General features: G+C 50.8%; 3 non-coding genes across 3 annotated transcripts; 1 reads left to right on the top strand and 2 right to left on the bottom strand.

The window, feature by feature from the left end:
• The first annotated feature begins 2,073 nt into the window (after positions 1-2,073).
• TRNAG-CCC (transfer RNA glycine (anticodon CCC)) lies at positions 2,074-2,144 on the top strand. The gene has a single exon. It is a non-coding gene; the product is annotated as a tRNA-Gly (tRNA).
• A 2,115-nt stretch (positions 2,145-4,259) lies between these two features.
• Positions 4,260-4,423, bottom strand: LOC111758761 (U1 spliceosomal RNA). The gene has a single exon (XR_002792928.1). It is a non-coding gene; the product is annotated as a U1 spliceosomal RNA (small nuclear RNA).
• A 1,108-nt stretch (positions 4,424-5,531) lies between these two features.
• TRNAE-UUC (transfer RNA glutamic acid (anticodon UUC)) lies at positions 5,532-5,603 on the bottom strand. Its single transcript has one exon. It is a non-coding gene; the product is annotated as a tRNA-Glu (tRNA).
• Between the last annotated feature and the right edge of the window lie 6,146 nt (positions 5,604-11,749).

The following is an 11,749-nucleotide window of genomic DNA, read 5'->3' as shown; positions in this document are numbered from 1 at the left end:
GTCACAATTGTGGGGAGAGGCCAAAAGTACTATATAAAAAAGCAACTGTGTGCAGCATAGGAAGCCCTGCTGCAAGTGAAAGATCTAACCCGACAGTGTCTGGTCACTCTGAAGACTGCCATCCCTATCCACAGGTGGACTGCAAATACTAAAAGCAAGACAGAAACACGGGACTGTTGTGAATTACCCTCTATGGGGGAGAGATCTGTAGAAGAACATCTGAGACACCTGCCAGCGGTGACAGGTAAATGTCAGTAATGTCCCGCCCCCTGCTCTAACATCCCTCTCAGGACTGTTGAGGCACATGCCTTAGGAAGCTCCAGAGCCATACAAGTGACAGCTGAGAATGAAGCAGAGTGGCTCCACCAGAAAAGTGAACATCGTGAATATCATACCTTCTGGTGCCTAGCACAGCAATCCCACTGCTTGCTATTCACCAACAGCGTGTGGCTTTAATGCTCACTTCAATTACTGTGACATCAGCACCCTCCTGCTCTTGGAAGGGGCAAGATACGCTTTCACTACTACAGACACTGCAACAGGACTCCTATAACAGGTCAGCTATTGTTTTCTGCCTGGAAAAAGAATCCTCACAATGATGGACTAAGTTTAAATTCAACACTGAGGTATGGCTCCAGAACCAGTGAAGATGCTAAGAGAAGGACTAAGGAAGGCATTGAAATTATGTGATAAATTTCCAGCGTGCCACAGCCCCAAATGGGGAAGTAACAATAAGTTGTCATTGCCTATGCCTCAAACTACACAAATTGGAGGAATTGAGGCCATTTTTGATTGAGCTGGCCTATATAGCCTTGCTGGTAGGAAATCTTAAGTCCATGAGAAGTAAGTCATCACTAGTTGAAAGTCTGTATAATCAGCTGTAGTTATAGATTATGTATAAAATGCTGTTCTAAACTTGGAAGAAAAATTACAAAATGTAATGTGGGCTGGAATTGCCAATGGACCAGTCACTAAAACCTATGACTTGGGGAGAAAGTCGGGAAGGAGGTATTCTGGGAGAAATGTTGCTTGTTGGTCTTTGTTTCTTTTGAACTTCATCCTCAGAAGCACACAACAAGCCTTCAGGGTATGAAGCACCAAGAAACCACGGAATCTGCCTTCGTTGCTTTACAAAAACAAAAAGGGGGAAACATGGGAAACAGGCTTACCTGTTCCCTATTTGTTGCACTTGTTCCCTGTTACTGTAAACATTGCCGTGCTATTGAGGAACAGCTGCTCTGGAGTTCCTAATAACTATGATGCAGAAACTAGGGTGGGGCTCTCAATTTCAGAAACTGTGAGTCCCCTGGTCCCATCTTTACCTCCTCTCCTGTGTCTTTCTCTCTGTCCCTTTATTTTGTAAAGTTCTGCATTGCCTTCCCTTCAAGGCAACCTATCACACAGCTGATTGCAGCAACTGAGTGCAGGCTTCATCTTCATGAATCTTTTTATACTAAGGATCACATCTATACACATCTATCCAAGTGCTTTGAACACCTGGCAAAGCAGATGCATACTATTGCCGTCATGATGACAAGACCGAGTCATTCCTTTGGCACAAAAAACACCTCAAGAGATCTAACGCCACTGACCAAATTTGTTTCTCCATTATGTCTCGTGTAATCCTGGCCTTTTTCTTGGCATTCTACTTCTGTTGCTTATTTCTTCCCCGAATGAGAATTGGATTTACCAAACCTAGCAAAGGAGGGTCTCTTCTCAGACCCTCTGAGTAGCACCATGGGGTTGACAGTTGAAGGTTTTGGGTCATCAACCAGGGCCCAGGATGAATTTCTCATGTTTTTGGAAGGAGTCTGTCATGCAGGTGGAAAGGGCCTTTTTCAGACTTGCACTGACAAAAGAGGTGTTTTGATAGTTTCGTTTGCCCGTTGTCACTTTATCCTGTTGCCTGAGCCAATTGTACTTTGCAAGCTTTGGCTTTGGGCATTGTCCCTCAGTCTTTTGACTCCGTCCTCTGAAAACAACACTGTGGAAAACTGCCTTGGAAAACTTGAGCATGGTAATAGCCATTCTTCATCAAGACGGTTGTTGGGAGAGAAGCACAGCAGCACTGTGGCATTGGTGGTTCAGTGGTAGAATTCTCACCTCCCATGTGAGAGACCTGGGTTCAATTCCCGGCCAATGCACCTTACCACCTGGAGGAATGTATCCTATTTCCTTTCCTGCCTCACACTTCCCTCACCCTCCTTTTCCACCATTACCCAGTGCCTGCCACATCTTTTCCGCTTCTCACTGCCAGCAGTGGGTGCCCCACAAACCCACTTTTCTCACAACACTTACAACGCAAAAGCCCAAAATGCACTAGAAAACCAGTAATTATTGACTCATGTTCTCTTCTCAGTTCATTTCTACCTTCCAAAATCCTCCATTTGTCTTCAATTACTGCTCCTACCTGCTTTTCTCCATCTTATTCCTCTTGTGCCTTTGGATTGGGAGACTTAGCTCATTCCGAGTTCCCAGGATTCTCATTCAAAGCGGTTTACCATCCTCAAGGGACTGGTTTGACTGCACCAATATGCACAGTGTTTTCATCTTGGATCGGTCCAGAATATATTCTAATTTCCATTGGCATCTCTGCTTTGGTACAGGGATTCATGGAAAGGGTTCCAAAGCCATGGGATTTCCTTCTTATATTTTCAGGACTGAATTCTAGATGTCGACTGAATCCCATCAATTGCCCGAAGACGATTTTGTTTTCCTTCCTCCAGACTGTTTTGGAATTTGCCTCTACTGTCCCTTAGCAGTCAGGACCAGTCAGGAAACCCACACCAATCTCATGCCCTCACTGGAAGGGGAAAACCCATGAGAGCTCCAGCTTGTGGCCACGAATTCTTGTGAACTGATTTTTATTTTAAAAAACAATTGTTCCTCCTGATTCAGTTTGTAAAGTCAAGGCCACCCTTTACAAAGAAATCAGAGATTTGAAGGGATAGGACTAGATCTCATCACACTTTCCCCGAGGGCGTAGGATTTGCTGCTGCAACATCTTGGGGCCAGGACCGCCTTTAGGACTTCTCAATTTCACCTGGGAGAGAAACTTGAACTCTTTCCTCTTTGTCCTCAAGCCCACTGAACAGAATTCCTCATAAACCTCGTTAGCAATCAACCTCAGGGCATAGGCAGTTTGGGGCTCCATTTTTACTTTGTGCCCTGGCACCTGCGAAGGTTCCTGGCAGGCTGGCCATGCACCTCCAGTCAAAATGTTTTCGCACTATCAAGTTTTAAAAGAGAGAAATCATCTCTAAAAGACATTGTATTCTCTTACTTAGAAAACAATTGCAGTATGATATCCTGGAGGTAAAGGATGGATTTAGAATCCCTGGACTAAGAACAGGCCGCATGAGAAAAAGGAAGAGTGGTGCAAACCTCCTTTACCACTTGCCAGTCTTGCTCCAACCAGCTGGTGTTCTGCTCTGCCCGCACCTCCAGCTCCATCCACTGACTGTCTCTTCACACAAGGCCATTTCAGTACACCTCCCCACTCCAGCCACAGTCCTAGGTGGGAGTACAGCCAGGTTACCTTTGGCACCCACTTCGAATGCTCAGGTTGTGGAAATGGTATACAGGGCTACAGTAAACTTGGGTTCAGCATTGTGGCATTCTGTGTAGTGTGGGTGGGTCTTGGGAGGAGAGGGGCATGGATTCCGTGTGGGCATGTCCCTCCACATTATCCTCACCCAGGGGAGAGAGCTATAGCCAGAAGAGGGGCCAGGCCAGATTCCTTCTTCCCTGGCAAGAAGCACAATATCCTGTATACAAGCAAGCGTACCATGGGAGCACACACATTCCCCAAGCAACGGTGAGATCCTGATATTGTTATCGCTAGCTACTTTAGCTTCACTCATTGGGAGCACACAGAGAAAACAGGCAAGTGCAGGCAAAAGGAAGTGAGTTTCAATGAAGCCAGGATGTTGTGTCCACTGTCCACGTTCCCTAACCTTGAGGGGAAGCAGCTGTGGAAATTTGCCCTCAAGGCTGCTTGTTGGCAGAATGTGTGAAAGTTATGCATTGACTGGTTGGCAAAAGGATGGCTGAAAGAACACAAGTGCCAAGGAGAGATGTCTGGGGCAGAAAGAAGACCAGAACAGAAGAGGAAGCGGAGGAGGAGGAAGCCAAGTGAGGCACCAGGTGGCCACGGATAAGCCAGCCTGAAGGCGCGGTGGAGGTGGAAGCCGGAGGCTGCCAGCGTTATGACCGTGTCCTGGCTGTGCTTGCCAAGTCTGCCATGAAACACAAAACCCCGCGGGAGAGCGCGCTCGCAGCCCCCCACCACCCCAAAGTGCACAGTTGAGTTTCCCCGATGCGGGGAAATCACAGGGCTCAGCAGGTGCCCAGTGCAATGGACCAGCCTCGCCCTGGGAAAGCCACCGTCGTGACCGTGGTGTCCCCCCTGCCAGGTAAGCACGCAGGCAGCGGGCGCCCGCACGCCGCCACCGCATTCTTCCCGCCGCAGCCTCCCAAGCCGCTCTCCCCACGTCATTCCAGCCCCGGGCGCCAGCCGCAGCCCACGGCTTGGGAACTCCCCTGCCCGGAGCAGGGACCGTGGCCCGGCCGCCAGGACGTGGCTCCTCTGCATCCGGCACAGCTGCCTCTGGGGCCGCAGTCAGCCTCACCTCCCTGCGTCTCCTCGGGGCTCTCAAGGGACACTGCCTGGACTCCTGTTCATCCGCTGTCTCCAGCCCCCTGGGCGACACTGCGTGGCCACGAGAAACCTGCACAGCACCGAGGTGGGCGGCGGGGGCGGCTGGGGCAGGGGGCCGTTTACGGGATGAACCCACCCCCGCCGTCTGCTTGTGGGTGGGGCCGGGGCGCAGGGCGCCGTCTGCACGTCCTGGTGTTCATTTGTGCCCCTGCCTTTTGCTCTTGGCCCTGAAGGCGCTTTCCCATTTCCTCCAGGCTCCAAGCTGCGCGCGTGGGGCCCCGAACCTCCTCACTTACGACTGGCGGCCCTCGGGGACCTCACCCACGCTCACCTCCCGCCCCCCTCAGCGGGTGTCGAGCCCCATCACCTCCTTCACAAGCCTAATAAACACTTGACCAGCAAATGGCGCCCGCCGAGGAGCCCGAGCTAAGCCCCACTTGCAGGCGAGGCAGGATCGCTAAGATTCGGTGTCCCGGGCCCTCCCGGACCCGCCCCAGACCCGCCCCGGCTTCCACCTGGGTGATTCCCAGCTCAAGCAGTCCTGCCCCCTGTGGGGGCAGCAGCTCCAGGAGCTGCAGAGGACGAGGCTGGAGTTTAAGGCCTTAGGGATTAGTATTGCTGCAAGCCTGACAGGGGAGAGAGGTTGAGTAACTCTCTAGATCAGCCACTTCCTCCGTGAGCGGTGTGGACTGAAGGGAAGACTCGCACAGGCCTGAGAAGCGGCCCACAAGTCCTTCTTGCGCGTCCCCCCAGTTTGGGAGTGGTTGCCAGAGTCTCTTGGCATTCGGGCCTTTGAGCACAGCAGCCAGGCTTGTGGGGATGCATTTAACCGTGATCACTGGTCTGGCAACACCACCCAAGTGCAAAAGGTTTCCCTGGCCAGGAATCGAACCTGGGCTGCGGCAGTGAAAGTGCCAAATCCTAGCCACTAGACCACCAGGAAGGTATGGACTCCATGATTGCCACACTCCTTCCCCCATGCAAAGCCAGGACACCCAGGGCTGGAAAGGGGCCCCTCCCAGAAACCTTCCCAAACTCAGGGCCTCCCTGCTTTCTCCAAAAGGCCACCCCGCACGCCATGCACTGAGCGCTCTGCCGGACCAGGGTCATGCTGGCAAGACCCATCAGAACCACAAGTCAAGGAGCCAAGGGCCTCATGCTGGCCTTTGCCAGAAGCCAAAGGTGGACACATGGTAGGGGGGGCCAGGCCTGTGGACCAGGAGGGGAGAAGGGGAGGGGCGCCAGGGAGACCAGGAGGCTGAGAACCATGATGGAGACAGGCTGGACAGAAACCTCCTTCCAGGAGCAAGGCCTCTGGGTCACCTGAACTCCGGCTCCTCTGCCTACAACCTGCTGCACATGCAGTTTTCCCAGCTTTCCTGGTGGACGCTCCATCATCGTCTCAGTGCCAGAAACACAGGGCTCTCTTTGGTGCAGGGATTTTCTTCAGACGCCACATCCAGTGAGTCACCAATTCTTGCATCCTCGTGGGTCCGGTGTGGACACTGACCTACACCAGGCTTTCTCCTCCTGGGCACTAGTGATATCTACCTTGGACAGTTCTTTGTGGAGGGCTCTCCTGTGTCTCTGCTGATTCGATGTCGGTAGAATGCCCGCCCACCACCACCCACAAGCACCCACCACAGGACAACCTAAAAGGTCTCCAGACAATTCTTCTGACCTTTACTGGAACTTCCCACCTCTTTCCGTTCAGCCTATGGGGATTCTGGAGGTGCCCAGGCCAGAGCAGCAGATGAGGGGGCACGAGGAACAGTGTGCTGAGCCTGCTGCTCCTGTCCTCTTCTGCATTTCCCCACTCCCCAGCATGTGTTGCCCTCCTGGCTCCTCCAAAACCACCCCCCCCAGAGTTGGGTCCTGGGGCAGCCTCTCCTCTGGTGACACCTGGCGGGGAGGCACATGTCGGGGCAACCATCAACCCTCCGGTCCTGTCACAGAGGAACCTCAGAGGGTCCTGATGCCATCCGAGAATGGAGACTCCACTCCTGTTGGGGAAGGTGTAATAGGAGAACGAGCAAAAGAAATAGGAGATCCTGGGACATTCCCTGATCTAAAATGACTGGGAATTTGACCTCTTCTAGAACCGGGTCCACCGGTGACTGAGGAAGGCAAGTCCCGGACCAGGGTCCAGTCTGCCAAGTACACAAAGCAGACAGCCATCGCCCGGCTACCAGCCCCTAGGCCATCCCCAGACTTCCCAGGTGGGAGCACTTGAACTTCCTTACCCAGGATTTCTGTGGATTCCATGGAGGGAAGGCAAAGCTTTTTAGTCCACAACAGCCCCTAATTGGAAAAAGGGATTGCCTGTTAAGGAACCTGGAAAATCACCAGAGAAGGGAAAGCAGATGTCATTGAATCTATAGGAAACACGTACCCTGCTTAATTGCCCCTGCAAGTTCCCAGGATTTCTACCCTCACACCACTAGCTTGCGTTCCTTTTACTTTCAGTGCACAGCTGGTGGAACCTAACAGGAATCTGGGAGGTTCACAGCAGAAAGCTTGAAGCACAGGAGTGGTTTTTATGCAAATATGCTTTCCAAAAGAAAGCAAACAGACAAAACAACATATCAAGCTCACCTATGCCCTATGTAAAAAGATGGTTAAGGAGAACCATACATAAACAGCTGAAGAGGTCAGAAAAGAACTTAAATATCTGCTGTTCCCACTAAAGTGCATCTCTTTTCTTTCTGCAAAATCTAACATCCACTGCCAAAAGGAAATTTGAATTCTGGATATAGCCGACTCTCACTGCCCCCACACACACTCCTGCCTGCCCCCTCCATTGCTCCATTTCTCAGGCTCTCCAGCATCTTCTTTCAAAAACTTCAGTTCTCCTTAATTCTCCCTTTTGTAGCCTCTCACCCAACAACCAGCTTCACGAATTAGGGACCCTCCCTATGACTCCATCTCCCTTGAAAGAAGAGGATTTTGTAAACAGGAGCCTAACCATCAGAAATACAAATGTTTGCACATTTCACAGTTAGTAATAACTAAAAAAAAGACTGTTCTGAAGATCAAAGTCCTGGAGAGTGAGCTGGATAACCCCCTCGATCCCCACCCAGGAAATACCCAGAGGCAGTTCTGAGTTTGGAAGGCACTTTGTCTCCTCATCAGCTCGGCAGACACCTGCAGATTTTTCTCTCTGGAGGGTACAATAGGGGACCTTCGGGCCCCGAGGGGCCACCTGTGCACGTGTGGGCACATGTGCTACTCTGAGAAGAGGCGGCTCAAGTGACAGCGTATCTTGCTCTGCAGGGTGGTTACGGGGGTATTTATACATTTGAAAAGTTCTTGAGCCATACGAAAGAGAAGAAGAAAAGCGGTAGACTTGTATTACTGCACTTTAACATGCACTATAAGCTACAGTAGACCCGGGTGTGACCTGGAAGCATTGGCCAGGCAGGTCAAGGAATGGACTGAGCTGAGCAGCATGAAATGGATCCACAGGTATACGGTCTAGTGCTTTTCCATACAAACCCATTTAATGGGGCAAGGAAATAGTTGCAAAAACTGGTGCTGAAACAAACGGTTATTGATATTGGGAGAATAGTAAACCTTTATTTCTTCCTCACATTACACCCAAAAGTTTCTTTCAGGTACAGTGTAGATCAAAAAACACTCATTAAAGCCATAAAACATTTTCAAAGTATCTTGGTGACTCGGTGGAAGGTAAGGTTTATTAAACAGGATGCAGAAAGCATAAGTATGAAAGAAAGAAGTGATGTATGAGTCTCATCAATATGAAAAACACCTTCTTATCAAAAGACCCTGTATTAGTCAGCCAAAGGGGTGCTGATGTAAAATACCAGAAATTGTTGGTTTTCATAGAAGATATTCATTTGGGGTATGAGCTTACAGATACCAGGCCATAAGGCGTAAGGTTACTTCCCTCAACAAAGTTTATTTTCACATGTTGGAGCAAGATGGCTGCTGACGTCTGCAAGGGTTCAGGCTTCCTGGGTTCCTCCCTTCCAGGGTCTTGCGTCTCTCTGAGTTCAGGGTTCTTCTTTTTCCTTGGGCTCCAGATTGAGGATTCAGCATCAAACTCCAACATCAAAACCCTAACATCACAAACCCTCAACACCTTTCTTTGCCATGCCTTTTGTCTGTGAGTCCCCATCCACCAAGGGGTGAGGACTCCATGCCATAATCATAACAGAGTCATGCCCAGGTACACATCAGATTACAAACATAATACCATATCTATTTTTGGAATTCATAACCATATCAAACTGCTACAGACCCCATTAAGTAAATGTACTGGCAAGCCAGAGACAGGGGAAAGTGCTCACAAAACACACCTGAAGACGAGTCTGTATCTAGAGTACATAATGAACTCCCCCAACCTGAGAAGAAAAATATCTTGGACCCTAAATTCTTTAATTTGCTCAAAGACAGAAGATACTTCTGAACGAAAGATACACACATGGCCTATATAAGAAGACACATCACAGAGTGCTCAGTATTATCAGTTGTCAGGGAAATGGGTGTTAAAACCACAGAGACTGGGAGGGGAAGGAAGGGGCATATGGGAATCCCTGATATTATTTACGTAACATTTATGTAACCTAAATATCCTCTTAGAATAATGAAAAAAAATTAATGGTAAAACCAAAAATCTAACAAACCAAACAAAAAGAAAACAAACAAACAAAAAGAAAACAAAAGACAGCACATAGAGTTACCTGCGGTCACCCCTCCGGCTGAAGTGTGGTTTGCTGGCCTGGCAGGGGAGCGGCCGCGGGAGGCCTAGTTCCCCCATAATAGGGTGGCTGGTCGGACTCACCGCCACCCCTGAAGGAAGCTCGGCATGGGCGCAGAGTGCCCTCGGGTCTCCCCTTCTCGGCAGCCATGCTTCCGCGGCCGCCCCTCCTCCCGGATGGCGCCACACGATGCCTTGTGGGGCGGCACCCTTCTTCTTCTTTCTCCCTGCGCAGGCGCAGGGCGGAGAAATCCAGTCTGCCCTTTTCCCCTCCCCTGACAGCAGCAACAGCCAGGCGTGGGCGGGAAACTCAAGTCTGCCCTCCACCCCAGCAACAGCAGCCACCAATCCCTAAACCCTGCCCCTTCCCCCAGCAACAGCGACAGCCAATCCCTAACCACCACCCCTCCCCCGTCCAGCACCGCCCACTGACCTTTCTCTGGCAACCAATCAGAACAGGGCGTGGCTTCGACCAATCAGCCTTCCCCAGCCCCTATAAAACTGTTGCCTCTCCCTCAATAAAGTGGACTTGCGTGTTTACCTTGTCTCCGCGGTAGTTCTTCTGCCTGCGCCCTCCAGTCCTGAGAGCCCCCGACAAGGGCCTGGCCTCCCTTGTCCCCAGTTCGTCGCCTGCTTCTCCGGGCGACCCCCTCGTCGCCGGCTTCGCCGGGCGACCCCGTCAGCTGAACCGCGCAACCCCTGTGAGACCGATCCCTCGTCTGCTGCCGGACCGACCCCTCGTCCCAAGTGGGACCGACCCCTCGTCCCAAGTGGGACCGACCCCTCGTCCCAAGTGGGACTGACCCCTCGTCCCAAGCAGGACCGACCCCTCGTCCAGAGCTGGACTGACCCCTCGTCCGCAGCCAGACCCCACCTCTACCGACCGAGCAAGCCGCCGCAGTTACCCCCACTCCCAGTCCAGTGGTTCACATGGTGAAGGCTGAGATCACCCAATCCTGGTGAAGATGTGAACAACCATAACTCTCACACAGGGTTCATGAGAATACAAATGGGTCCAACTACCCTGGGAAAGTCTGGGCAGCTTTTATGAAGTTAGGCATATACCTCCCTTTGATCATAGGAATTGCTCACCTAGCAATTGCTCACTTCTCCCAGACAAATGAAAATCTCTGTCAACAAAAGTGCTCATGGAATGATTGTTGAAAGTAGCTTTAGTCACAATAAGCAGGAGTGGAAACAGGCCAAATGTCCATTCCCTGGAGAGTCGCAAAGCACCTGCGGTAGGTGGTGCCTCGGGCTAGTACTCAGCAGCGAAAAGGGAATGAGCCTGGGATAATCAAAGACTGGCAGCATGACACAGCTTTGTCTGTTTCTGCAGTACAATTGGTTACCATGTTCGGCTATTAACAGAAAGGCTGGAGGTTCAAACCTAGGGAGGAACGCGCACAGCCCTTTTCCAATAGCAAGTGCTTGCCGTCCCCTTCCGACCTCACACAGCTTCTCCCCCCAGGGCATCTACCACTCCCCTCCTGCTGTCCTCTGCTGCTCCTCCACCAAAGACAAACCAAACTTAGCCGCTCCAACATACCTCTCCCAGGAGTCTCACACCAGCTACTGTCATCCTGCCCACCTGCCGCGACCTTCTTTCCCTCTTACATACAGGGAGGCATATTTTTCTTTCACCAGTGGCTTCTCTACCCTAGTTTCTTTCCACCAGTCCCTGTTAGTCCCTTCCCATGGTCTTCCTCTAACAAGCAGTTTTATTTAGATAGATTCGTATGCCATAAAACCTAGCCAAAGACCACAAACAAAGGCTTTTAGTCTACTTACAATGGTGAGCCTTCATCACCGCAGAAACATTTGGTACATTCTGGTTACTCCAAAAAGCAAACTTCTACCCCAGTTAGCAGTCACCTCTCCAGCCCTCTATCCTTCTCTTCCCCAGCCCTACAGTGCTGCGACCTACCCAGCTCAGTCGCTGCCAAGCAGGTTCCGCGCTGTTCTGAGGAGGTGGAGAAGAGAGGATGAAGAAATGAAAGACACAAAATAGCGGTGACCAGGTGGGCTTTGAGGAGACTGCAAGGGCGCGGCAGCTGCATCAGGTACCCAGGTTAATCAGACACATTATTTTATACCTTCAGTGACCTCATCACATTCAGCAGTTCTCAGGAGAAGCTCTTGTTTCTAGGTCAGTACAAATACAGTAGTTATTTTTATTTTCAATACCCTATGAAAACTTTCTCCTGGAATTCTCATCCACACTTAGCATATTTTGTTCAACACATAACCTGGCCCAGGGGCACCTCCTTTATCTACATTCTTCCTGTGGACTTTGGAGTCTGCTTTGCAGGTTTCTGGGGACCCTCTTTGCAGGGCTCCTCACACTAGAGAACCACAAGTCTAGTTCC

This window comes from Dasypus novemcinctus, chromosome 13, assembly GCF_030445035.2.
Source record: "Dasypus novemcinctus isolate mDasNov1 chromosome 13, mDasNov1.1.hap2, whole genome shotgun sequence".
In the NCBI taxonomy this organism is placed as follows: Eukaryota; Metazoa; Chordata; class Mammalia; order Cingulata; family Dasypodidae; genus Dasypus; species Dasypus novemcinctus.
This window is presented reverse-complemented; position numbering and strand designations above follow the sequence as displayed.